Source organism: Notamacropus eugenii, chromosome 3 (genome assembly GCF_028372415.1).
Source record: "Notamacropus eugenii isolate mMacEug1 chromosome 3, mMacEug1.pri_v2, whole genome shotgun sequence".
Taxonomy (NCBI): Eukaryota; Metazoa; Chordata; class Mammalia; order Diprotodontia; family Macropodidae; genus Notamacropus; species Notamacropus eugenii.
The window spans coordinates 71,382,417-71,408,678 of NC_092874.1; the positions used below are offsets into that span (position 1 = coordinate 71,382,417).

Below are 26,262 nucleotides of genomic sequence, written 5' to 3' on the forward strand. Positions count from 1 at the left end.
AATAATGAACTGCTGATACAGCAGTAAACCGTTCTAGAGAACAATTTGGAACTAGGCCCAAAGGGCTATAAAATTGTGCATACCTTTTCACCCAGCAATGCCATTTCTAGGTCTATATCTCAAAAAGATTTGAAAAAAAAAAGAAAAGGAAAAGAACCTACTCATACAAAAGTATTTATAGCTCTTTTTGTGGTAGTAGCAAACAATTGGAAATCAACAGGACGCTCTTCAATTGGGAAAAGACTGAACAAATTGTGGCATATGATTGTGATGGACTACAACTGTGCTGTGGAAAATGATAACGTGGGTGCTTTCAGAAAAACATGGCAAGACCTACATGAACTGATTCCAAGTGAAGTGAGATGAATTGGGAAATCATTGTGCATAGTAATAGCAATTTTATAATAATGATCAACTGTAAAAGATCTAGCTACTCTGATCGATACAATCATCCAAGACAATTTCAAAGGATTCATGATGGAAAAGTGCTATCTACCTCCAGAAAGAGAAGTGAACTGAGTGCAAACTGAAGTATAATTTTCTCACTTTATTTTTCTTGCTTCTTTTTAATATGGCTAATATGGAAATATGTTTTGCATGATTTCACATGTATAACTGATATCATATTACCTGCCTTCCCAGGGGGCAGGGGAGGGGTGAGATGGGGGAAGAGAATTTGGAACTCAAAATTTAAAAAGAATGCTAAAAATAAATAATAATTTGGGGGAGATTAAAAAAAGAATATAAACTACTTGAGACAAGGGATTAGTTTTGTTTTTCATAGTTATATCCTCAGCACTTATCAAAGCGCTTGGTAAATAGTAAGCAGTTAAATGCTTTTTCATTCATTCAAAAAATGAAATCTTCCATCTTGACAATTTGACAATTCTTGTTTATCTCAATGGCACAGGATTGACTTCAAAATCTAAGAAAAAGAACATTTATTTCTAACTTGGTTTTGCATCATAAAATGTTTAACAAAATGTTTAATTAGTGAAATAAAAATTACACTGCACTTTCCCCAAAAGGAGAGGAAAATGTAGAATTTTTTCTTTAAATCTTCCTTCTGCAGAGAATATAAATGAATTAGAAAAATTGGAATTTTAGATAAATAATTTCATAAAGCAGCTTGAAACGATTTGCCAATAATGTGGGCAAAAAAAAACTGATATCCTACAGTCGAAATCTGACCTTTTAGATTCATACTCCATTTGTTCAAATGTATTTATAAAAGGAAAAAAGATAATCTTTAGTTTATCATTTTAATTTATCAACCAGAATCCATTCAACTAGGATTCAGCAAATTCTCAAATCTGTGAGGCTGATTTAACAACAGTTTGGTTGCTAAATCTGATTTTAAAAAACTGTTAACTTATGCATTTTTTCCCTTTAAGAGATTTCTTCTGGGGCTGCAATGCATAGGAATCAGTTTTTAGTCTATCTTACACAGGAAGGAGAAATTTCTATCCTTAAAAACAGGAGGTTCGCCCACATGATCACCTGGGACAAACTTGGCCAGGGCAAGCAGGCTAGAAGGTTAGAGGAGCCTGGGAATGTTTAACGTCAAGAAAGTAATTACAGCCCAGCAAGATCAGAGGGAATTACACAGGAAATGTGAACAGTAACCCTTTCAGGCCAAAAAACCTATGAAAAATGGAGCCCTGCTGCTGCCAAACTATGTGAGTACGCAAATCAACTGCAAGGAAAGAGCAAATGGGAAAAAAGAACGGCGTATGAGATATATATATATATAGTGCGTATAAATTCATAATGATGTGTTAAAATCGTGCTTCAAGAAAAGAGCTTTTGGTCCTTCTCGGCACCATGTAGACCCTGTATAACTAAATTACCCCAAGAGCCAAGAACACATGAAATCTGAAGAGATGTGTCCAATCCCACACAAGGGGAAAAGAACAGATGCTGGCATACTCATCTGAGATACAGAACATGGTTCATCTGAAGCTGACCAAATAAATAAATCTCCACCCTAGATGGTGGTCAAACATCTTGTTTCTATTCAGTCTGTAGGGAAAACATTTCTTCCACAATAAATTCTATGTTATCTAACTAGAAATGTACACTCCCCCCTTTATCTACTCCATATAAAATCACTTTCTATATTCAGAAGCAAAAATCTGAAGTCTGTAAAAGAAAAAAATAAGTTCAGCTGCTTTCTGTTCTTGAAAAAAAAAATCAATCCTCAGAAGCTAAAGAAAATGTGAGTAAGCCTAAACTGCATCTGGATCAAGTTACAAGGTTTCTAAGTGTCAATTTGGAGGAAGGAGTGGAGTGCAGATCGTATTCTTTCTTATGGACCCCTGGGAGGGATTTCCATCAAGCAAGCCGCTACTATGAGACCTGCCATTAGGGAAAAGAGAACATTTCTCAGCATCTATCAAAAGACAACTGTATAAGAAATTAATTTCACATACATACACATACACATGAAGGCACAGATAAGCAGGGCTGAGAAATGAAGATAAAAGTGATTTTAAAAAAATACCAATTTTCAGAGAGCATTGAGAACTCCTTGTCACTTCAAAAACGATTAATCTCAAACAAAATAATTAATAGCCATCAAGGCTAAATCTCAAAATAGAGACTGCCCTTACCTTAGCCAAAAAAAGAAGAAAAAAAAAAAGATCAGATCAAGAATGGAAAGGAGGACACTTACAGCTGATATATCAGAAACACAGATGCCAAGAACTGGAAGGGACTGTCCAACGGCAATAGAGTCCAACTGGAAGCTGACCAAGAATCTCTTGCACTTCTTCAACAACTGGCCTTGCAGCCTTTTGCTTAAGGACTTCTGAGAGTGGAAAAACGCAACGCTCCTGACCATGTCCATTACACCTCTGAACATCTTTAATTCAGGCGGTTTCTCTGTAATATGACATATATACCCTAACATTACCGACCTGCAACTTCCCTAAATTCCTCCCAGTATTCTTTGTTGTCTGAAGCCAAGCAGAAGAGGCCCAACAATCCTTCTTCTACAGAAAGACTTTTCAAGAGTACTTGAAAAGAGCTATCATGTCACCCCTGAGTCTTCTGTGGTTCAGGCCAAACCTCCCCAGTTCTTTCAAATGATAGGTGGTACAATCTCCAGGTCCTTTTACTCCTCTGACTGCCTTCTTCTGCATATGTTCTAGCATATCCATGTCCTTCTTAAAAGTGGTGCCCATATCAGTTTGGTTAACATAAAAAAACAGGAAAATGGTAAATGTTGGAGAAGATATGGGAGAGTTGGAACACTAATTCATTGTTGGTGGAGCTGTGAGCTGATTCAGCCATTCTGGAGAGCAATTTGGAACTATGCCCAAAGGGCTACAAAAATGTGCATACCCTTTGACCCAGCAATACCACTTCTAGGGCTGTATCCCAAAAAGATCATAAAAACAGGAAAAGGACTCACATGTACAAAAATATCTACAGCAGCTTTTTTTGTGGTGGCCAAAAACTGGAAATCTAGGGGATGCCCATCAATTGGGGAATGGCTGACCAAGTTGTGGTATATGAATATAATGGAATTCTATTGTGCTATAAGAAATGAACAAGAGGACTTCAGAAAAACCTGGAAAGATTTATATGAACTGATGCTGAGTGAAGTGAGCAGAACCAGGAGAACATTATACAAAGTAAAAGCCACAGCGTGCATGCAAGGACTGTATCTGATAAACTTAGCCCTTCACAACAATGCAAGAACCTAAAACAAAATGCCATCCACATCCAGAGAAAGAGCTATAGAGTCAGAAAGCACAATGAAGCAAACTATTTTCTCTTTTGTTATGCTTTGTTTTTTCTCATGGTTTCTCCCCTTCCATTTTAATTTTTCTATGCAATATAACTAATGTGAAAATGTGTTTAATAAGAATGTATATGTAGAACAAGATTGCATGCCTTCTTGAGGAAGGAGGCAGAGAAAATTTACAATTTATGAAAGCAATTGTCAAAAACTGAAAACAAATAAATTAATTATAAAAAAAATTGGTGCTCAGAACTGAGCGCAGTGCTCCCAATGAAATCTGATAAGGGCAGAGTATAAGAGAACAATTATAGGGTCCATCCTCCTTTGTTCTGGACATTACTCTATCAATAGTGGAGGTAGGAAGAGGGTGGGAGGGAAATTACCTGCTCTATCACAAATGACTTAACTGGAATTTGCATGCCATTAAAACCTCTAAATCTTTGGATGTCCAGCCATATCATCTCCATCCTATACTTGTGAAACTGAATTTTTGAAACGGAGAGTAGAACCTTCATATTTTTCCCCAATTAAATTTCATCTCATCTGATTTGTTCCATCATTCAAGCCTAGTGCAATTTTTTTTAAGTCTGACTGTTATCCAAAGTGTGTTAGTGGTCCCTCTTTAGCTTTCTGTCATCTAAAAGTTTGACATCAAGTTATTGGCAAAAACTGGGTAAACGCCCAGGGGTAAAAACTGTTCTCTTGAGTACTCCACTACAATCCTCCCTACAAGCTGACATTAACCTATTAATAATTAGCAACATATCAAACAAATCCTAAATTATAAAAAAAATCATTTAAAAATATTAATTCTGATAGGGCTTCTATGGTAGACTAAAGTACTGGTATCAATGTATTTCGAAAGATGGCAAAAACCTAGAACATAGCTACAGAGCACCAGAATCATTTCTAGAGCTACTGGGTAAGAGATGAAAAATAGATATTGATTTTTAGAATGGGATGGCAGAAAGATTTGGGTGTTGTATCATGGAATTTATCAATATTGATATAACCCACTTCTAGTCGATAAAGCAACTGAGAGAATTTAAGATCTATAAGGTAATACACATTAACAGGGGGGAGCAGAGGAAAAAAAGATTATTTTAGAAAGCAGAGAAAAATAAACTCAAAATCTATGAAAATATCAACAAATAACAAAGTACAGACACAAGTAGTTGAAGAGTAAGCAAGTGGAAGGAACCAATAAGGAACCTTGAGGCCAAAAATAAGTATATCATTTTGTAACATAAAAAAGAAAGAACACTTTTTTTCTAAATTCAAAAATGAGTGTCTGTTAATAAGCACCATCTTATTTTCCTGGGCTCACCTCACAAGACAGCTCCATACCCCATTCCAAAGACAACAAAATCCAGAAAGGTCACCTGGTACAGTCTCTTCCTGGTATTTCCACATACCAAAATGATTAAGAGTGTCAATGGAGCAAATCTTTCAAACAGTCTTCCCCTCACCCATAGTCCCTCCAGGCTGTTCCTACAGTTGTCCTACAAAGTCTAAAAGGGAACAGATCTAGGACTACTATATAAGAACTCCTGAATTGTCTGAAACTGTCCACCATCCTTATTACCATGCACCAAAACTTTACCCCTCGAAGTCTTAGAGCTTCTTAATGGTCAATATACCCTTTTGTTCCTAATAGCTAAGCAAGGACACCATATTTCCACACACCTGGCAATCAGAAGCCTGACCACCAGAACACAGCAGAGCAGTGACCACAGAGCCTCTGGCTAGGCAACAGCATTTTTCCTTAAGTTCTTAGTGGTTATAATTCCATAATGTACGAAACTGAAAATGATATTCTTACCAATCTTTCCTTTCTATCACCTAGGCATGACGGTTTGTTATATAAAGGCTCAGTAATGAGTTGATTATTTAATGTAAAAGAAGAAAAGTGAATGAAATGGAATTTTTTGCACATAAAGTCTAAATTATGTGAGGTATACAAAAAGCAGGTCATACTTACTATAACCCAGACTTAGCCATTCTTCCTAGTTCACAATCCTTATGTCGATCTTCTTCCTTTCAAAGAGCATAATACTTCAGGACTCAAGATGGTAGAGCTGTCGAGCAAGAAGGCAGCAGTCATTAGCACTAAGGAATGCATCAATTCCTCTCCCACGCTAAGGTGCTGTAGGAAGCATAAAAAGCAAGGAGAACCCAGGCTTCTGGACTGCTATTCTTACACTTGCCTTTATACCACAGCTACAGAACTAAACTGACATGAGAGAGAACAAGACAGCCAGGTCAGATCTTGGAAGCTCTATAGTTATGGAAAATCAAATTACCTAAGAAGCTTTCCCCTCTGTCTGTTTCCACTGCATTTGTGTATATACCTGGGAAAGTCTTACCTATTACAAGTGTGCAGGAGGCTGCCTAAGGTCTCAGATATCCTTGTACAGACTGATAATAAGGGAGGGAGGGAAGGAGAGTGGGTCTACCCAGAAGACCATCATATGCCTAGAGACTTCCCAGTACAAATGTAAAGATCTTCTAAAGATTCTAAGCAGCTGTAACAGCTGTAAAAGACATATTAGAAAAAAAGAACTTTGTAAGAAATAACTGAAACTCTCATTTTTAAGTGTTTTAAGGTTTATAAAAAGCTCTTTCCTCACACTCTGCAAAGTAGCTAGTACAAATATTATTATCTCCATTTTACAAATAAAGAAATTAAGGCTCACTGAGTTTGTAACCTTCTATGGTCCCATATCTAGTAGGAGTCACGAAACAAAGATCTGAACTTAGTTCTTCTTTCAACACCAGTACTTTTCAAATATTTCATGCTGCTTTCTAGAAAAGTAAGTAACTTTAAAAAGTAATTAAATAAAAAAAACTGGGTATTTCACTTGCCTGAGAGTTCAGGTATCCTTCTATATTGTGCCATTGCCAAATTAAAAGATAATAATTGTTCATGTGTTTAGAATGGAATTGTGGTATAACATAGAAATTAATTAGTGTCAATAAATACGTACACCAAAGGAAAGATCATGTTTTGGAATGGTCCACTATGATAAGTATTATAAAATCAAATGACATTACTTCAAACATTCCATTGTAAAATTCCAGTGTTTGTAATGCATAAATTGTATGCAAACTATATGTAATGCACACTATAATCCAACTTTATACAATAACTAGTTCAAAAACTTTCTTGTTGATTCATGAGCTAAAAAATCCTCAAGTATTAAAGCAAAGCCCCCATGTGACATGAGATCTTTATACTTTCATATCCTACAAACGATGATTTTTTTCTTTTTGATCTAAAAGAAGTAAGTCAACTTTGATTTATTCAAGGTGAAAAAAATAAATCCTTAAGTAATCAAAAAAATAGATATGACCAACACCTTAAACCATATATCAAGATAAGGTCAAAATGGGTACATGATTTAGACATAAAGGATGATACCATAAGCAAATTAAGAGGGCAAGGAACAGTTTACCTGTCAGATCTATGGAGAAGGAAAGAATTTACACCAAACAAAAGATAGAGAACATTATGAAATGCAAATGGATAATTTTGATTATATTAAATTTAAAAGGTTTTGCATAAACAAAACAAATGCAATCAAGATTAGGACGAAAGCAGAAACCTGAGAAACAATCTTTTTTTTATTAATTTGTTTTCAGTTTTCAACAATCACTTCCATAAGTTTTAATTTTCTCCCCTTCCTCCCTCCCCTCCTCAAGAAGGCATGCAATCTTATATGGGTTCTACACATACATTCTTATTAAATACATTTTCACATGTCATGTGGCATAGAAGAATTAAAACAAAATGGGAGAAAACATGACAAAAAAACATAACAAAAGAGAAAATAGTCTGCTTCATTCTGCATTCCAGTTCTACAGTTCTTTCTCTGTGTATGGATGGCATTTTGTATTGTGTCCTTTGTAAATGTTTTAGATCCTTGCATTGCTGTGAAGGGCTAAGTCTATCAGAAACAGTCCTCACACACTGTGGCTGTTACAGTGTATAATGTTCTCCTGGTTCTGTTCATTTCACTCAGCATCAGTTCATATACATCTTTCCAGGTTTTTCTTAAGTCCACCTGTTCATCATTTCTTATAGCACAATAGTATTCCCTTACATTCATATACCACAACTTGGTCAGCCACTCTCTAATTAATGGACATTCCCCTCGATTTCTAGTTTTTGGACACCACAAAAAGAGCTGCTATAGATATTTTTGTACATGCACATTTTTCCCATTTTTATGACCTCTTTGGGATACAACCTTAGAAGTGATATTGCTGAGTCAAAGGGTATGTACATTTTTATAGCCCTTTGGGCATAGTTCCAAATTGCTCTCCAGAATGGCTGGATCAGCTCACAGCTCCACCAACAATGAAATAGCATTCCAACATTCCCATATCTTTTCCAACGTTTATCATCTTCCTGTTTTGTTACATTAGCCAATCTGATAGGTGTGATGTGGTACCTCAAAGTTGTTTTGATTTGCATCTCTCTAATGAATAGCAATTTAGGGCATTTTTTCATATGACTATAGATATCTTTAATTTCTTCCTCTGAAAAGAGCCTGTTCATACCCTTTGACAATTTATCAAGTGGGGAATGACTTGTATTCTTGTACATTTGATTCAGCTCTCTATATATTTTAGAAATAAGGCCTCTATCACAGATACTAGTTGTAAAAATTTTTTCCCAGTTTTCTGCTTCCCTCCTAATCTTCATTGCATTGGCTTTGTTTGTGCAAAAACTCTTCAATTTAATGTAATCAAAATTATCCATTACGCATTTCATAATGTTCCCTATTTTTTGTTTGTCATAAATTTCTGCATTCTCCATAAATCTGAGAAATAAAGTATTTCTCACTCCCCTAATTTGTTTATAGTATCAGGTTTTATATCTAGATCATGTATTGGGAAACAATCTTTACAGCAAGTATCTCTGGTAAAGGTCTCATTTCTCAAATATATAGAGAACTGAGCCAAATTTATAAGAAGACAAGTCATTTCTCAATTGATAAATGGTCAAAGGATATCAATAGGCCAGTTTTCAGATGAAGAAATCAAAGCTATTTTATAGTTACATGAAAAAAATGCTCTAAACCACTAGTGATTAGAGAAAAAGCATATTAAAACAACTGTGAGGTACCACCTCACACCTATCAGAAAAGGAATAATGATAAATGTTGGAGGGTTTGTGGAAAAAACTGAGACACTGATGCACTACTGGGGGAGTTGTGAACTGATCCAACCATTCTGGAGACAAATTTGGAACTATGCCCAAAGGGCTTGAATCATCAATACCAATACTAGGTCTGTATTCCAAAGATTTTTTAAAAGATGTGAGGGGAAGGGAGAAGGACCTATTTTTACAAAAATATTCATAGCAGCTCTTTTTGTGGTGCAAAGAATTGGAAACTGAAGGGATGCCTACCCAATGGAAAATGGGAAAACACTGTACACAGTAACGTCAATATTGTATGATGATTAACTGTGAATGGCTTAGTTATTCTCAGCAATACAATGATTCAAGACAATTCCAAAGAACATATGATGAAAAATGTTATCCATATTCCAAGAAAGAATTGATATGCAGATAGAAGCACACTATTTTTCAATTTTTTATGTTTTTTACTTTTGGTCTGTGTCTCCTTTCACAACATGACTAATACGGAACTATGTCTTCCATGACTGCACATTTATAACCTATATCAAAATGCTTACCACCTCAGGAAATAGGGGAGGTGAGCAAGGGAGGAAGAAAATTTGGAACTCAAAATTTTAAAAAATGAATGCTAAAAATTGTCTTTATATGTAATTGGAGAAAAAAATTAAAAAAAGAAAAAAAAGGAATTCACCTCCTTATTTCTCCCCTATATTCTTTTCTGCTGTGGACAAGAAAATGTCCTGGAACTGGGCAGAAGAAAGAAAAACAGTAAGGTATGTATGTATAGTCTATAGAAGGAATAACCAGTCCTTCAATAATCAAAAACTGGCAGTATATAATGTATATACCTCTAATAAGTCTAAATATTTTTCATCTTCTCTTAGTATATATTAATCTAATCTCTTACAAGGTTCCAGAAAAACTACTCAGTTAAGAGTTTTCATAGAAATGAAATTTTACTTAGTGGACGGGAAAATAACAACTAAAAGCTTGGTCTGACACTCCACTAAGTCAGATCATCCAAAAAACACTTATAGATGAAATTGGAAGGAGAACAACAAATAAATAAAAACTGGAACACATCTGCCAGAGTAATTTATTTTCATAATCATTGGCGATGTAAGAAATTCTGAAAAGAGGGAATAAAATTGGAAAAGTGAAGAGTATTACTTTTTTAAAAAGTGATCAAGGTGGACATCAATAAATACCAACTCATATAAACTTTCCCATTATTATAACTGCTTAACAACCATATCAAAGGCATCCTCCCAAAAAACATAAGAAGGAATGGGAAAACAGGCTTTTACAAATAATTTCCCACAGTAGACCTATTCTTCACTTATGATCAAGCAAGTGACCAAAAGATTTTTAATGAATACAAAATCCCACTAGAAGTATTAACCATGGATTATAAAAAAGCATTAGATTCAATATGAAAAAAGAGTCAAATTCTTCTCCAATAAGATTTCTTCTGTACATATCGCAAAATCATATAAGGCTCTTTGAAAACACACCCACAGATACAACTTTATTCCCTGCTTCTCTGACTCTCAAGAAGGAAAGCATACATGTGTGCTTGTCCGAGGCATCTGCCATTGTTACAGATGTCATTCTGTGGAGAGTAGATGAAAGAAAGGTACCTGAGGAATGGGAAGGTCATCCAGATGGATGAAGAATGCCTATCTATTCTTTTAGGACATGAGACTGGATAGGTGGCCTATTGAGTTAGGAAGTATGTTACAAGAGTACTGGTTTGGAGTCAGAGGAATGAAGTCTGAATTTAGCTCTGCAATTTACTGTCTCAGTGACATTGGTCACAAGACCTTGTCCTGCCAAGACTCAGTTTCTTCACCTATTATATGAGATCAAGATAGTTTGTCAGGTCCCTTCTAGTTCTAAATTTATAATCCATTAGTATGTAAATAAAAGTAGAAAACACCGTTACCTACTCTGTACCACAATGACACAGGTGCTCAACTCTCTACTTTCCCTCTATAGTTCTGCTTGGTTTGATGCCCCATCCAGGACACAATGACCACCTGAAATCTCAACACCTTCCCACCTCACTTTAGGGTTCTCCTTCCTCTAAGTGGAGGGTGGAGCACTAAATTCCTCCCAAAGTTTTCCTTTATAGAGTGCTGGAAATTTGGAGTTTCCAACTAACTATCCACTTTTCATCCACAGTTCTACTTCCTTTGAACTCCAGAGATGGTGCCTTCATGTTAGGTATCCCCTCATGTTCTCACATGCTCCTTGCTTTCCAACTTCCTTTTGTGTTATCTTTCCCAATAGATTGTAAATTGTTTGAGGGTAGGAAATGTCTTTATTTATATCCCCAATGCTTAGCATGTCTGGTACACAGCAGGTTCTCAAACAAACATTTAGTAAATTGAATTGCCTTTATATCAATTTAGGATTATGCTTTTTCATGTACATGCCTTAACTTCCCAGACAAATATAAAGTCAAGGGCAGAGACCTAGTTTCATTTCTTTTCCAGATTACAGAGATATATATAAACTGAGCAAAGCCAGGATTTCCATCCATGTCATTGACCTCAGATCCAGGTTTCTTTGAACTTCTTAATGATGCCTTTTATGCACCAAGGAAACTTGCTATTTACAGAATTCTTAGCATTGACAGTGAATTGTTTCATATAACTTTTGTCATCTATATCTTCATCATTTATTGATGTTGTTCAGTTGCTTCAGTGATGTCCAACTCTTCATGACCCCATTTGGAGTTTTCTAAGCAAGGACACTGGAGTGGTTTGCTATTTCTTTCTCCAGTTCATTATATAGATGAGGAAACTGAGGCAAACAGAGTAATGTGACTTGCCCAAGGTCATACAGCTAGTCAGTTTCCATTCCTTAGTTAATAAGTCAGATATTTCCCATATAATGTTTTCATGCATCTGAGGTAAATGTGTATGTACATCAATCTGACAGCCCAATGTACATGGGAGTCCTTGGGGCATGTCCAATTTTTAATCCTATGCTTATTTATAGGGCATTCACATGAAATAACTTAGCTCTGTTGGTCATCAGGGTTATCTGCAATTCTTTATCCCCTTGGAAGAAACCTAAAGGGATGAACTAGTGACATTTATCAAAAGGAATATTACCAGATAAAATGGCACATTACTGAATAAAACTTTAAAGTCAACCATGTAAAGAACACATAAAAAACCTTCAGACACCCTCAACATTTTGTATTCAGCAATTTGCCAAATAAAATACAGCCCACTCTGTTCAATTCTGAGCCCAACTTACTGTCTACCTGTGATGTGCATCCCAGATAAATGTAGTGATGTACTAATTCAACAGACAAGCCATCAAACTAAATAGGCATTTTTCATTCACTATTTTTTTTTCTGGATGAATTTTTCAGACCAATTTCTTAAGTAATCATGTTTTCACAGAGGAGGCATTTGAGATTTCATTTAGCAAAATACACAATGTGCATTTAGTGTCCTCAAGCCTTTCACTAGCATGAAACCCATCTTTTTAATACAAATGTTCTCTTGGCACCTTTTATGGTTACATATTTTGGAATACCACTGTCTCTGAATGATCAAAGCTGAAGACAACCAAAAGGACAATGGAGAGGTATATGAACACAAGAAGACTGTAGGGTATTTCCCATAATGATCCAAACACAAAAATGGCTCTTCTTTTTTAGTGGTGTATCTCTTATCTTTAACTCTGGTGCCTTCCTTCGGTAGGTTATTTCTTGTTTATCCTGCATATCTGACACATAGTTTCCTTTGTACATATTTGTTTAATTATTGTCTTCCTCTATAGACTGTAAGCACCTGGAGGGCTAGGATCCTTTGAAGCTCCAGCCCACGGGGCCTGGAAAACAGTAGATGCTTAATAAATGTTTACTGACTGATTATCTTGGTCTCCTGCTGTCCTGACCAGGAAATCAGTTCAAGCGCAGTCTAACCTTGACTGGAATATGAAGAACTTAACTAAAGTAACTTGCAAGTACAACTTAAAATTACACTAGTTTATTTAGTCTCTTTCAGATACTTCCTGTTCTCTTTTTCACTTTGCAGCTCCTTCTACCTGAGGTCACTATTCTTTTTTAATTAACTACTTCATCTCTAGGTCTAGACAGAGCTTTTTTTGAGAATCAAATTATTTACTGAGTACCAGTTGGCACAGAGGGTGGCAAAAAATGGAGAACAGTTTATACACTGAAATGAAGAGACCAGCTCAGAAGATACAGAAGGAAAAAACAAAAACCGAATGCATGAAAAATGTTTGAAAAAATGTAGAATTATGTTAAGGACCAAGTTAATGACATATAAAATAAATTCTTTAAGATTTCACATGAGGGAGAGATCAGGATGTGCCTCATAGAAGACAGAAGAGGTATCTTTACCCATCTGAACTCCAAGTTCAACACCTTTTGTCAAATTGATGCAGGACAGGTTTGGGCACCTTCACAATGACCCATTGTGAGGCAAGAACCAGAAAGGGCCTAGGGATTTACAATGAAAGATCAATGCTGTTTTTCTGAGCTCAAACTTCAAATATAGGCACTACTGTAATGCTAACGTGTAGAGAAATAGGGGCAATAAGACACTCATTTAAACAAATTATACAAAAGCAACGCTCATTTATTTTGATGTTAGAAAGATCAAAAACCTCACTAACAATCTATCAACTGACGTTATCATCAGCTCGTATTTCTGAGATAAAAACAAGCCACATATGGCATACAGTCACCTGGAAACATTGGTTTGACCGTACAAAATAAGTTAGATTTTTACTTGATCAAAATTTGCTAGTTTCAAGAAAAGAAACAAACAGATCATACATGGTAGACTAAACTTCTTAGTATTGCATGATTTCTGATTCTCATTTGTGGCCAAAACTTATAAATAAATTAAACTTTTCAAAGGCTGGAAATTTCCACCACCAAAATATAATTTGATGCTAAGATTGCTAAGCCATACCCTCTAGCTGATAAAAGCAAAGTAAAATACGCAATTTTCATCTTAAAAATTACACTTATCTAATATATAAGGAGCAAACAGATATTTCTTAAAGACAAAGTACTATTTCATACATTGGCAAATATATGAGGAAGTATTCCACATACATGAATTTTCTATATAACTGAAGCTTTATCCATAAGGTGATACTTTAATTTTTTATTAATTTTACCCATTTTGGATAGAAGCTTGTTTGGTTCTTCACCTTTTTTGTATCATAGACCCCTCCTCCTCCCTTCAGCAGTCCAGTTAAGCCCAGAGACCCCTCCTTAGAATATTGTTTTTTAAGTGTATAAAATAAAACACATGATATTACAAGTACACCAATTATAATGAAATGCAGTTCTCAAAATATTTTTTAAAAAAAACAAATTCATGGAGGGTAGAGCTAAGATGACAGAGTAACGGCAGTAATTCACCCAAGATCTCCTAAATTTCTCTCCAAACGTTAAAGTAAAGTGACAAAAGGAATTTCAAAGTGGCAGAGCCAAAAACAAAAAAAGGACAGAATGAATCAATTTTCTGAAAGGTCTGTCTCACTGTGTGAGAGTAGAACACAGTCCAGTGAAGGCTAGAACAGCATAGGCCCTGATCCAGCAAACCAGAAGCAAGCCTTGGGAGACACTGAAGCAGCAGCAGCAGCAGCAGTTTCTGGTGCTCTAGTTCCACAGACAGAACACTGATAAGAGGAGATTGCATGGGACCCTTTGCTAGCACTGGGTGTAGGACTGTATTACACTACAGCTATGTGGTCCTGCATTCCAATCCCAAGGGAAGGAAGAAGATTAACAGGGGCAGAGGTCCTGGTCACAGTTTCAGCGTGGGGAAAGAGTGTTTGTGGTCACTCACAGACCAGGGCACAGGTCAGGAAAGCATTAACCGCACCTCTCCTTGTATCATACCACTTTTGGAGGAACTGAAACTTGCAGAACCTGAGAGCTAGCTCTGAACACTGCAGCAAAAAAAAAAAAAAAACCAAAACAAAACAAAAAAAAACCTTAAACTTAGAACAATATACACCTGTCCCCAGGAACAGAACTCGACTTAAACTCGACTTAAACACAAAGTTAAAAGTAAAGAAAAAGGATGGGAAAATGAGCAAACATAAAAAATGAAAGTAATGCACGAAAGAGTCACAGCTTGGTAAAGGACGAAAAAACATACTGAAGAAAATAACCTTAAAAAAAAAAAAAAAGAAAAGACTGTAACAAACACATCTTGCTGTATGTATATCAATAATTCAGGACAAGTAGAGGTCCGTACTGAACATATCTTTGAAAAGGCAAAATGAATGCGAGAAATCCATAATAACTTCAGTACCCCAAAATTATCCTCTTCATGGGAATCTTGGCTTCTATCCTTCCCCCTATTCTTATTCCTCTACTGGCTATAATCCTTTTGTGCCTATTTGGTCCTTGTCTGCTTAACATCTAGGCCAGATTTGTCTCCTCCAGGGTCCAAGCCATCAACTTCCAGATGACAGCCCAGCCTATATACTAACCTCCGACTGAATCCAAGGTCTCTAGCCCAGTGGACCTGGCACCACCCAGATTCTGAAATCTGACCCCTTCAACAGGATCCTACAATATTTTGTATATAAGAAACACACTTGAAGCAGAGAGATACACACACAGAGTAAAGGTAAAGTGTAGAGAATGACCTATTGTGCTTCAGCTGAAGTATCTGAAGATTTGATTAAAAGAGGTAAGCAAGGAAACTACATTTTGCTAAAAGGTACCAGACAATGAATATGTATGCACCAAATGGTATAGCATCCAAATTCTTAAAGGAAAAATTAAATGAGGAAATAGTAAAACCATACTAGTAGGGTACCTCAAGTTACCTCTTACAGAACTAGATAAATCTAACCAAAAAATAAACAAGAACGAAGTTAAGGAAATGAATAGAAAAGTTAGATATGACAGACCTCTAGAGAAAACAGAATGGGAATAGAAAGAAATACATATTTTTCTCAGTGGTACATGGCACCTGCACAAAAACTGACCATGTATATAGAACATAAAAAAACCTCATAACCAAATGCTGAAAAGTAGCAATATTAAATGCCTCCTTTTCAGATTATAATGCATTAAAAATCATATTCAATAAAGGACCATAGAAACATAGATTAAAAATTAATTGGAAACTAAATGATCTAATACTAAAGAATGTCAAAGAACAAATCACAGAAATAATGATTAACTTCATTAAAGAGAATGACAATAAGTCAAAATTTATGGGATGCAGCCAAAGCAGTACTTAGAGGAAACTTTATATCTCTAAATGCTGACATCAATAAAAGAAAGAGCAGATCAATGAATTAGAATTGCCACTAAAAAAAAAAAAAAAACTAGAAAAAGAATAAATTAAGAATCCAAGTTGGAAATTCTGAAAAATCAAAGGAGCCATTAATAAAATTGGAATTAAACCACTGAACTAACAAATAAAACTAGAACCTGATTTATATTTTTAATATAAATTGGTTAATCTGATTTTTAAAAATTAAGAAAAAAGTTAATTACTCATATCAACAATGAAAAGGGTAAACTCACCACCAATGAAGATGAAATTAAAGCAATTATTAGGAGTTATTTTGCTCAATTATATGCCAATAAATCTAACAATCTAAGTGAAATGAAAAAATATTTGTAAAAATATAAATTCCCCAGATTAACACAAAATAGAATTCTTGAATAACCCTATCTTAGAAAAAGAAATGAAACAAGCTATCATTGAGTTCTCCAAGGAAACAATCTCCAGGACCAAATGGATTCACAAATGAATTCTACCAAACATTTAAAGAACAATTAACTGCAAAACAAAACACCTTTCCCAAGGCATCACCCCACTAGGTTATCTCATGTCTATTAGAATTTACATTCTAATTTCCTAGAGAGTAGAAATTGATCCTCTTTTGTATTTGAATCCTCAGCATTAGCACAATGCCTGGTACATAGTAAGAGCTTAACAAATGGATTTTTTTTTTCCATTTGTTCAAACAGTGGTATTTCTGAAATGTTCTGTGGAACCATGATTTCTAGTCATGTTCTTGAGCCTAGTTGAAGGAAACTTAAGAATCAAACTTTTCTTTAAGTAAAATTTGTATTTTTGTCAAGAAAACCCCAAATGGGTTCACAGAGAGTAGGACTGTACCAAAACAACTCACCAACTTAGTCCACTAGAAATGGCTGACACAGTTGCTGATATGAAATAGTGCTAATTTGCCCTTGATAAAAGTTGTAAATGCCAATATCCTATTTCCCCCTGGGGACACTGCTCATAGTGGCCAGTTAAGGGAACCTGACTTTGTTAGTACCAGAGTTAGGATTGAAGGTCCAGGATAAAGACCAACTAGGACAGGGTTTTGGTCCAAATAGTTTCCTTAAAGGCAGGTAGGAGAAGCACAAGAACTTAAGGGTACCTAGTGGCAGGCAGGAGGCAGACATCTGAGCAAGCCAGGAGCTCTAGGAGCAGACAGGACAGATCCGATTGTAGGGGCTGAAAGTGAAGAGCAGAACTCAATTCCTAGAAATACTGTGGAGGACAAGGCAGGGATCCAGTCCTAAAAGAACCAAGAGATATCCAAGGATCAGCTCGGATAAGATTCCTGCCCTCATGTTATAGCCTAGTAGGGAACCTTAGGTAATAACTCTCCATGAAATTTCTCCCTCTAAGCCTCTGAGCATAGTTGAATTCCATTAGCCTTCCTACCCTTGGTCTATAATAGATCTAGAGCCATCACTTACTGAGAGACCTTGTTCTCTTCTGCTCTTTCTAAAGCTTACAGGATTACTTTCTCAGGATCATGAAATCCTAGGTCAAACTCCTCATTTTCCAAATAAGGAAACTGAAATCAAGGTTAATTTGCAGCATAAATGGCAACTAGAAGCTAGGTATGTTAACTCTTGGTCCATAACGTTATCCTTCTATCCTCCTGAATACCAACTGCAGTCCTGCTCACTTGGCATCTTTTCACTATTCAGGTTCTTTTATTTTCTCTTCCTTTCCCTCCAGCCCCCAAATCTGATGTCCATTCCTAAGGATCTGCCTTACTAGTCTCCATTTCTGCAGTTCTCCCCAATAATACTCCTTGCTCATTTGAAAAGAATATCATCAAAACCTACATTTGCATCAATAAAATATGGGCTACAGTCAAGGAAACAAGTTGTAAAAACGGATGCAGTGAGCAGAACCAGGAGAACAGTTTAACTTGTAACAACACTGTCAAGGAAAAAAAGTCAAGGAATCACTTAAGAACTGACAGATGCAATGACCAACCTGAAGTTTGGAGACCAGTGATGAAGCAAGACATACAGAAGGAGATCAACATTTCTAGACACGGAAAGTGGGTGGATTAATTTTGCTTAACTGCGCTGGTTACAAGAATAATGCTTTTTTTTTTTTTTTAATTTGGGGAAGGAGAGAACTTAGAAAGGCAAAGTAAGCAATAAAGTTGCCCCCATCCCTCCAAAATGAAAAGAAACACAAGGGGGTCACTGAAGCCCATTTTAAAAATTCACAGAATAGAACAGAAAGCTCGGAAGAAAACACAGACAAGGAGAATAGCTTTGAAAGTAGCATGTTATATAATTTTTTTAAAAAGCTATAAGTAATAGTTTTGTGATTTCACATGTAATCCTTTCTGATCTGCTTTGTGTATGGAAATGCTCCTTTTTTTGGTGTTGGTTAAATTCTGAATATTAAAAAAAAATTTTTAAGTAAACAGAATTAAATTATACATACAAATAGGGAAAGAAGATCTCATCATACTTAGTGCTAACAGCCTTAGTCTCCTTAATATCAAGGATTACAGATATGCACAACACCTGGCTCTGAATGTAGCATTTGGGATGACATGGCGCAGAATTTTGGAACGAGAAGAGAGTTTGGTGTTCACAGTAGTCTAATACCATTATTTCACAAATATTGAATAAAAGTAACCTAGAAGGGTAAACGAGAAAGCAAAGTAGTCTACAAAAATGAGTATAAGGCAGCAGGCAGCAGACAGCATTCTTTTTCTCCTAAGCACATAGTAAACAATATTATCTTTAAAGTTGTGATTTTTCAAATTCAGGATTACTTAAATATTGAAGGTATAGTAAATACCATGCACCAAAATAAGTCTATCATAGAGAGTAATGTCACAAGGCTAACCATGACCAGTTAAGTAATTCTTTTGCTCATTGGTTCTGGCAGAAATGAGTAAATAAATTCAAACCTTAACTGGTACATTTAGCATCTAGACTGGAACATTTCGATTTTATTAAGTTATCTGTCATTATTGAACCTTCCCCATGCAATGTTAAATAGATAAAATATTTTAAGCTCCAGAGTATAACCCTACAGCACTGCTGTGTAAATGCTTTAAATTACATGTTAAGAAAATTCACCATTAGTTTCCAAATCAAAATTTTTGCCTTTTAAAAGCATTCATTGACAGAAAACTAGTCAAGCTTATGCAACTCATATCCAAGAAAAGGAGGGACAAAAGAATATAAATGAATGCAAACTATAGATTACTGCACTTTTTCCACTGAAATTACTGAAGTGGATAAAAAGCATCAAATATTCTATGGCAAGGCACTGATTTTAAACTCATGTTTCTTGCTAGTGTCCATTTAAATTATGCTAGATGAGTAAAATATAACAATTTATTGATGCCTTATGAAAACTTAAAATATGAAGTAAAATATGCCTGTTTCTAAAATTATTGTAAAAGAAAGAATCAGCTCAACTAGGAAGCATCAAACATTACAATGAACTGTGGGGCACAATGGAGGGGCACAACTTAATCCTGAAGCAGTCTTCAAAATTCTGCAAAGATCGCACATGCTTCCTCCACAAAGCTTTTCCAGATTTCCTAGTCCTTCTCTCCCTAAATGCTGCTTGGGTGCTTTACCCAATCTTCAGTATCCTCATCATGCTCTACATTCTATCATGCTTATCTAGATGCATGGCACAGTCCTGATAAAACACAGGTTCCTTGAGGTCTACGTAGAAACCGTCTTGCTCTTCTTTTGGAGCCCAGAGGACTTAATACTTGTTGATTGACTAAAGGGAGGAACAGCGTTATTTTTATCTTTTTGTCCTCCGTGATGAGCACAATTTCCTGCATACCCAAAGTGCTTAATAAATGCTTGTGAACTGAACAGAAGAGTTGGTAACTGAACTGAGAACAGAAAAGAAGGATTTCCGCAGTCAGAAAGGAAGGAGCGTGTTTCAGGATAGAGGCTTGGGCTACACAAAGGAACACAAACAGAAGGCAGTACTGGGACAACACTGGGGAGAACCACTGATCTGGTTTAGCTGCAATGTTGGAAAGGTAGATTAAAAATAGATCATGGGAGGTCTTAAATGCCATGCCGAAGTGTGAGTGTATGACACTTAAAAGCTGAGTGTTTACCTGGAGGGTCTATAAATTTTATTGAGAAGAGTACTCCCTTGACCAACATGAAAGTACAGCATATCTACGACTTATCTTTGAGAATAGCCATCACTCTGCAGCCAACAAGGTAGTCTCTCTTGAATTTGGCCAGGCTGTTCCTCAGACAACACACAGATGATTACAACTAAGCCCTTTCCACCTTCATACAAATTTTCAGCTTTGAAATGCATGAATTCAGTTTTTTAAATATGTGGTAAATGTGTACTATGTACAAGGCACTTTATGTGTATAGGACACAAAGACAAAAACAAAATCCTATCTTCTAGGAACTTATTGTCAACTATAATTTCATGATCCATACACATTTATTGTATGATAAGGCTTAATTCATCTAGTTAGTTTTGATAAGATTTAATTTAGGTTATAACTGATTTATTGTGCATGAGATAGAGTCCTGATTAAAATAGATTTTGTGTCAAGCCCTACTTTTGTCACCGAATACATGCCCCAAGGTAAATCCTCCTAATCCACCCTGGTTTCCTCTTTTGTAGCCAAGCTGGTCTTTGCTTGTAAATTCCTAATAGACTAAATTCCCTAAATTCCCTATTCCACAACCAGACCAGCTTTTGAAAACTTAGAAAAAACTCCATGATGCTCTCATAGTATGTCAATGAATTGCTTCATTAATCATAGATACCCATGTCAATGTGAAATCAAAGCTTTGATCTAATGTAAGTCACGTGGAAGTGGAAACACCTACAGTCCCAATGTTACAAATCAACTTACTTCCCTATTCCTGTCATATTTCTCTATTCCTGTAAATCCTATGAAAGTGCATTAATATCACAAATATGTATTAATCTTATGAATATTTGTTTTGATTAGTTCCTCTTTTTAGATTACAAGGATGTTCTCTATTCTGCCATGAATGCCTTTAGCTACTAAAGAACAACTGACCCAATTTATTGGCGACTCCTAGTTTCGCTTATAAATTAAACATGCTCAGAACATTTTTGTCTCAGTTTCTCTTTATTGAAGATTTCTATCATAACAGCATAATCATTTGCAGGTGGAGAAGGACAACCATAACAAGGTCAGAAGCAAACTCAAAGTAATTTCAAGAAAGACAAGAGTACTAATTACTGGAGAGATCATGAAAGGCCTCAGACAGGAAGCAGCATCAGTGCATTCTTTGAATTCTGGCCTTGATAAACTTGGATTTTTATAAAGACATATACAAAGACATATGCATTACCTTTCTCTAGGTAACAGAGAAAGAATCAAAAAGCACAGTTTTTTTGTCTCTCAGAACAAGACAAGACTAACCAAAAGCTAAACAAAAGGGAAATACTGAAATGCACTGTTAGAAAATTTTGAGTTGAAAAACTTACGGCACTGAACAGTACATAAAAAACTGTACATATGTCTCAGCACCAGAAAGTACCTTTCCTCTCCCTTCCACCCCCAAAAAAGGTTCTAAAGCAGAAATAGCTAACACATCCTTTATAGCTCATAATGCAATAAAAATAGCAATTAATAAAGCAGCAAAAGCAAAAGATACAAATCTACATGGAGACTTAATAATATCTTGAATAATGAGTGAATCAAAAGACAAATTAAAGAAACAAAGAGTAATTATATGAAAGAGAATGATAATGATAAGATAGCTTACCATGGGACTCAACTAAAGAAGTCCTCAGAGGAAAAACTATATTCCTGAGGACATATGTTAACAAAATAGGAAGAAAAAAAAAGAGGAGACTAATATAGTGAATGTAACCTTAAAAATTAGAACTTCCAACTCAAAATAAGAACCTACTTAAATCAATACACAACAAAAAGGGCCAGCAACTTTTGATTATATGCTGACTGCATGCTTATATGCCTTATAGTCTGAACAACGGGACCATGAGTATCTATGTCGTAGAGGCAGTTACTCAAAAAAGCAAATTAATGCCTAAAATGCTGGAACTACAATTAAACATCGCACAAAAGACAACTCTATAACACTAACCTGTCCATCTAAATTCAAGGGCCTGAAAGTACTACTGGCAGGAGAATCACATGAATTTGAGGTCTCCCTGTGAATAACTACCCTTACTGACTACTCAGAAAAGTCTGGAATCCAAAATCCCTTTCTCAGAAAACAAAGAGATCTCTTATTAAAAGACCATAATACAGATGATATATTTCCACATTTTCTAAACAGTACAGGAAAATTCAATATTAACTAATTTAGCTGCCACTTAAGGGACTTCTACTGTCTCCTACACCACTACTTCTAAAAAGCCATCTCTAAATTCATTCTCAAAATTCTAATTCCATTAGAAACTTTGGCATATCCATTTGGCGGCAGGTAAAGCAAAAAATGAACTCGGGAGGCTCATCCCCCTTCTTTTTCTCCTTCATTACAGTCAGATATATATCACATTTAAGCTACTATAAAAGGTTCCTCCCCAATTCCATGATTTAATATATCATTTTATTAAGGAAAGAAAAAATATAATATGTAAGATTTATTTAATGCTTTAAAATTTGTAAAATGTTTTACATATACTATATCATTTGATCTAATCAGATTTACTAAAGGTTTGGGGGGATTACAGATAATAAAAGTACAAAAAACCTATAAAGGCAGACATAAGTAATTTATCATGCTTACAGTATAAATACAGGTTTTTAAAGTGTAAAATGAGTAGGTTAGATTAAATCTCTAAGGTTCTTTTCAGTTCTAAGAATTCTACAGCTTTATGATTGTTAAAATTACTAATGACCATATTTATCAAAATTATTTGAAGCTAGGCTTCTAATTCCTTTTGCATTCCATTTAGGTTTAAGCACTGAAATTAACACAATCTCTCACTTTCCATGTACAACCATTTTGAAGTTGGGTTTCACTTTTCATAGTCTCATAATTTATCACACTGCACTGAACTATGGTTTACAGAAGAAATGCTTAAATTTAAAAAGAAAGCCCTTTGAAAATAAAAACAATTCATTTAAAATGTTTATTACCATAAATTTTTAATGTGTTTTTAAAAGATACAAGAAAAAGATCAACAATGTGGACCTTGAAAGCAGTCAAAAAAGAATGACCTTAGCATGGATAAGAATAAACATTAATACACTGTGTATTCCCTAACTTATGAAGAGGCTGTTTCAAAAGTTCATTTTTAAGTCAATATTTAGGACTTACAATGTTTTTCCAAAAAACAATATTATAAAAAATGAGTTCTCATACTAACCCACAAAAGTCGATTTAACTCATAATGTACTTCAACTACTGTATTAATGCAACTGGTTCAAATCAGAGGATGAGAGATCACTGAGTCCAACCTAACTTACTTTAGAGCTGAGAAAGGCAAGGGCCACAAGGGTTAAATGACTTGCCCAAAGTCATAGAGGCAATAAGCACTTGAGAAAGAAGTTGACCCAGGTTCTCTGACCCAAGTCAGTATTCTCTCCACCGTACCAAGCTGCCTCCATACCTAAACGTCATTGAGAATGTTGTTATAAGAAAATACACTCTAATTCCCTTAACCTTGGCCCCAAAAAAGGAGATAGTGCAGGTACTTTGAGGTCTCAATAACCTACCTGACAAGTTCCTATATTTGCATATGGGAAAGTGTCTCTATATTTACAAAAAGAGAAGGTAAAGCTAAGTCAGTCAACTTCCAGGTGTTTCTAAATTAGGACAACTACCTTTCAGAGTTCCAGAAACAGAAGCCTTGTCCAGGTCCTTGGTAAGGAATGTATCCCTACAAATAAGCATTACTTGACTACCTGCTCTTCAAGCATAATCTTACCTGAGCATGTGATGTCACCTCTCCAGGCCTGTGTTTTCTCAGCTATGAAGTAAGGAGACTACACTAGAGAGGATCTAGGGGCAACTTCAGTTCTGAGTCCTATGAAATAAGAAACAAGAGATACAGTAAGAACCTCTGAGCATAGGAAATAGGTTTCTTTACTGACTTTAACTAAAACATACAGTATTACCAAAAGGTAAACTGACAATGAAATACCAAGAATTTTTTTAAAATATCAAACATGCAGCAAGACATGGACTAAAATCACACGAGTGAAAAGCCCTCCCATTTGGCAAACCCTGTAAATGAGGGTAATTTCTCTAGAAGCTAGTGCTTGGGCACTGAAATAGTGTCTGCATAACTGAAATAATTTCTACCACTACTATATATTGTCTCCTGGCCAAGCTATTTGCAAACTCATCAATTTCCTCTTTCTATCCAGGTGGTCTACAGTATACTTCACTAATACAAGTGTTTCTATTTCAGCATCTGATTTTCATCCAAATGCTTTCTGCAGTGCTCTTCTACTGCCTAGGTTCCCTCACATTGAGTACATCTTCTCAACATAAAATCTCCTCTCTATTCCACCACCACTACTTTTATCAATACTATGTCTTTGGAGTCAACTATACTCTTTTGGAATAATATTCTAGTCAAGAGTTTCTCATCCTGCTCCTTCTCAGTGATAACTATGTAGTCAAATTCCGATGATAATCACACTGATAAGATTTACCTGTATAAAATGGTAGACAAGAGAAAGTAGAATGATTTACATTGGATTCCAAAACCTTTGCAGATGGCCTTGGACTCCATTTCCCAATAAAAGGCCTAGGTCTTGCAAGTTATATTATCAGTACTGACTTTGAGCTGAAATGTCCTCTATAAATTCAACAATTCAATTCAATAAACATTTATGCACAAGAGCACTGTGCCTGGCAAAATGGGATAAGGAGTTTGTCATACAATAAATGGAGGTGGGGTGAGGAGGATAATAAGTATTTATATAGCACTTACTATGTGTCAGGCATTGTGCTAAATGCTTTTGCAAATATTATCTCATTTGATCCTCACAACAATCCTGTAAGGTAGGTGCTATTATTATTCCCATCTTACAGTTGAGGAAATTAAGAAACAGTGACTTAAGTAGTCATACAGCTATTAAGTGTCTGACACCAGATATGAACTCCGTCTTCCTGACTCCAAGCCCAGTGCTCTATCCATTACATCAACTGCTCTATATAAAATGACACACACATACATATAATTTACGTACAGATATAATATTTGAAGTCAGTTATCAAAAGAAGGGGAAAGATGTGAGAAATGTTGTGGAGATAGCTTCAACAGGAATTGGCAACTAATCAGATATGAAAGTGGGGGAAAGAAAATTGTCTCTAAGTTAGTGATACTTTCAACAGAAGTATCAAAATTTAGGAGGGCCAGGTTAGGAGAGATGAAGAGTTCTGTGTTTTGAACACACTGAATATGAGATTCTGAGGAAATATCTAAACTGGTATGTGAAAGAGGTCGATAGTAATTTGGGACAAGGAACAAGGAAAAAGATTAGAACTGGACATAAATGAAACCACAAGAATTGATGAAATGAAATAAAGAAATGGGAGAAAGAAGACTACCTCCTTCCAAGACAAAGGCTTGAAGTATTCTCCAGGATTGGGAAGATCTAAACTGCAAGGGCTTGAGAAATGAATAGTACCCAAGGAAGTGAAGGCAATGAGTAGAGATGGCTTTTTTTCTAGGAATTTGGGTATACAAGGGAGGTGAATTATAGAATCAAAGTTGGAAGTGACCTGAGAAGCTTTCTAGTATAACCAATACCTAAACAAGAATCCCTTCTACAATGACAAAAACAGGATGTTAACTGGAGGGGACGGCAGAGACCAGAGAAGAAGAAAAGGCATGTGTGCAGGCAGCAGGAAAGAAGCCAGTCAAGGGAAAACTGAAGATGGGGAAGGGGAAATAATCCAATAGCTAAGCTTTCGAGATGGGATCAAGGACATGAGAGAGATCTGGCTGAAGCAAATGCCCAAGTTTTCATCAGGAACTGGGAGAGGAGAAAGTGAGAGGGTCACACAGACAGGTTTTGAAGAACACAACTAGGGAGAAGCTCAAGTTCAGGACATCTGACCTCAGTTTTTCCAGCAAAATAAGAG

General features: G+C 35.7%; 1 protein-coding gene across 22 annotated transcripts in view; it reads right to left on the bottom strand.

Moving 5' to 3' along the window:
* Nucleotides 1-26,262, bottom strand: part of ZNF438 (zinc finger protein 438) — a 157,687-nt gene that overhangs the window by 111,403 nt on the left and 20,022 nt on the right. For 15 of the 22 annotated variants that reach the window (XM_072651916.1, XM_072651907.1, XM_072651901.1 and 12 more), the window contains 3 exons: nt 24,092-24,190; nt 17,322-17,462; nt 5,730-5,826 (listed from right to left, as the gene is read on the bottom strand). The gene's annotated coding sequence lies outside the window, so the exon portion shown is untranslated. The remainder of the gene's footprint in view (nt 1-5,729; nt 5,827-17,321; nt 17,463-24,091; nt 24,191-26,262) is intronic. The other 7 variants (XM_072651918.1, XM_072651914.1, XM_072651905.1 and 4 more) reach the window with 2 other exon arrangements.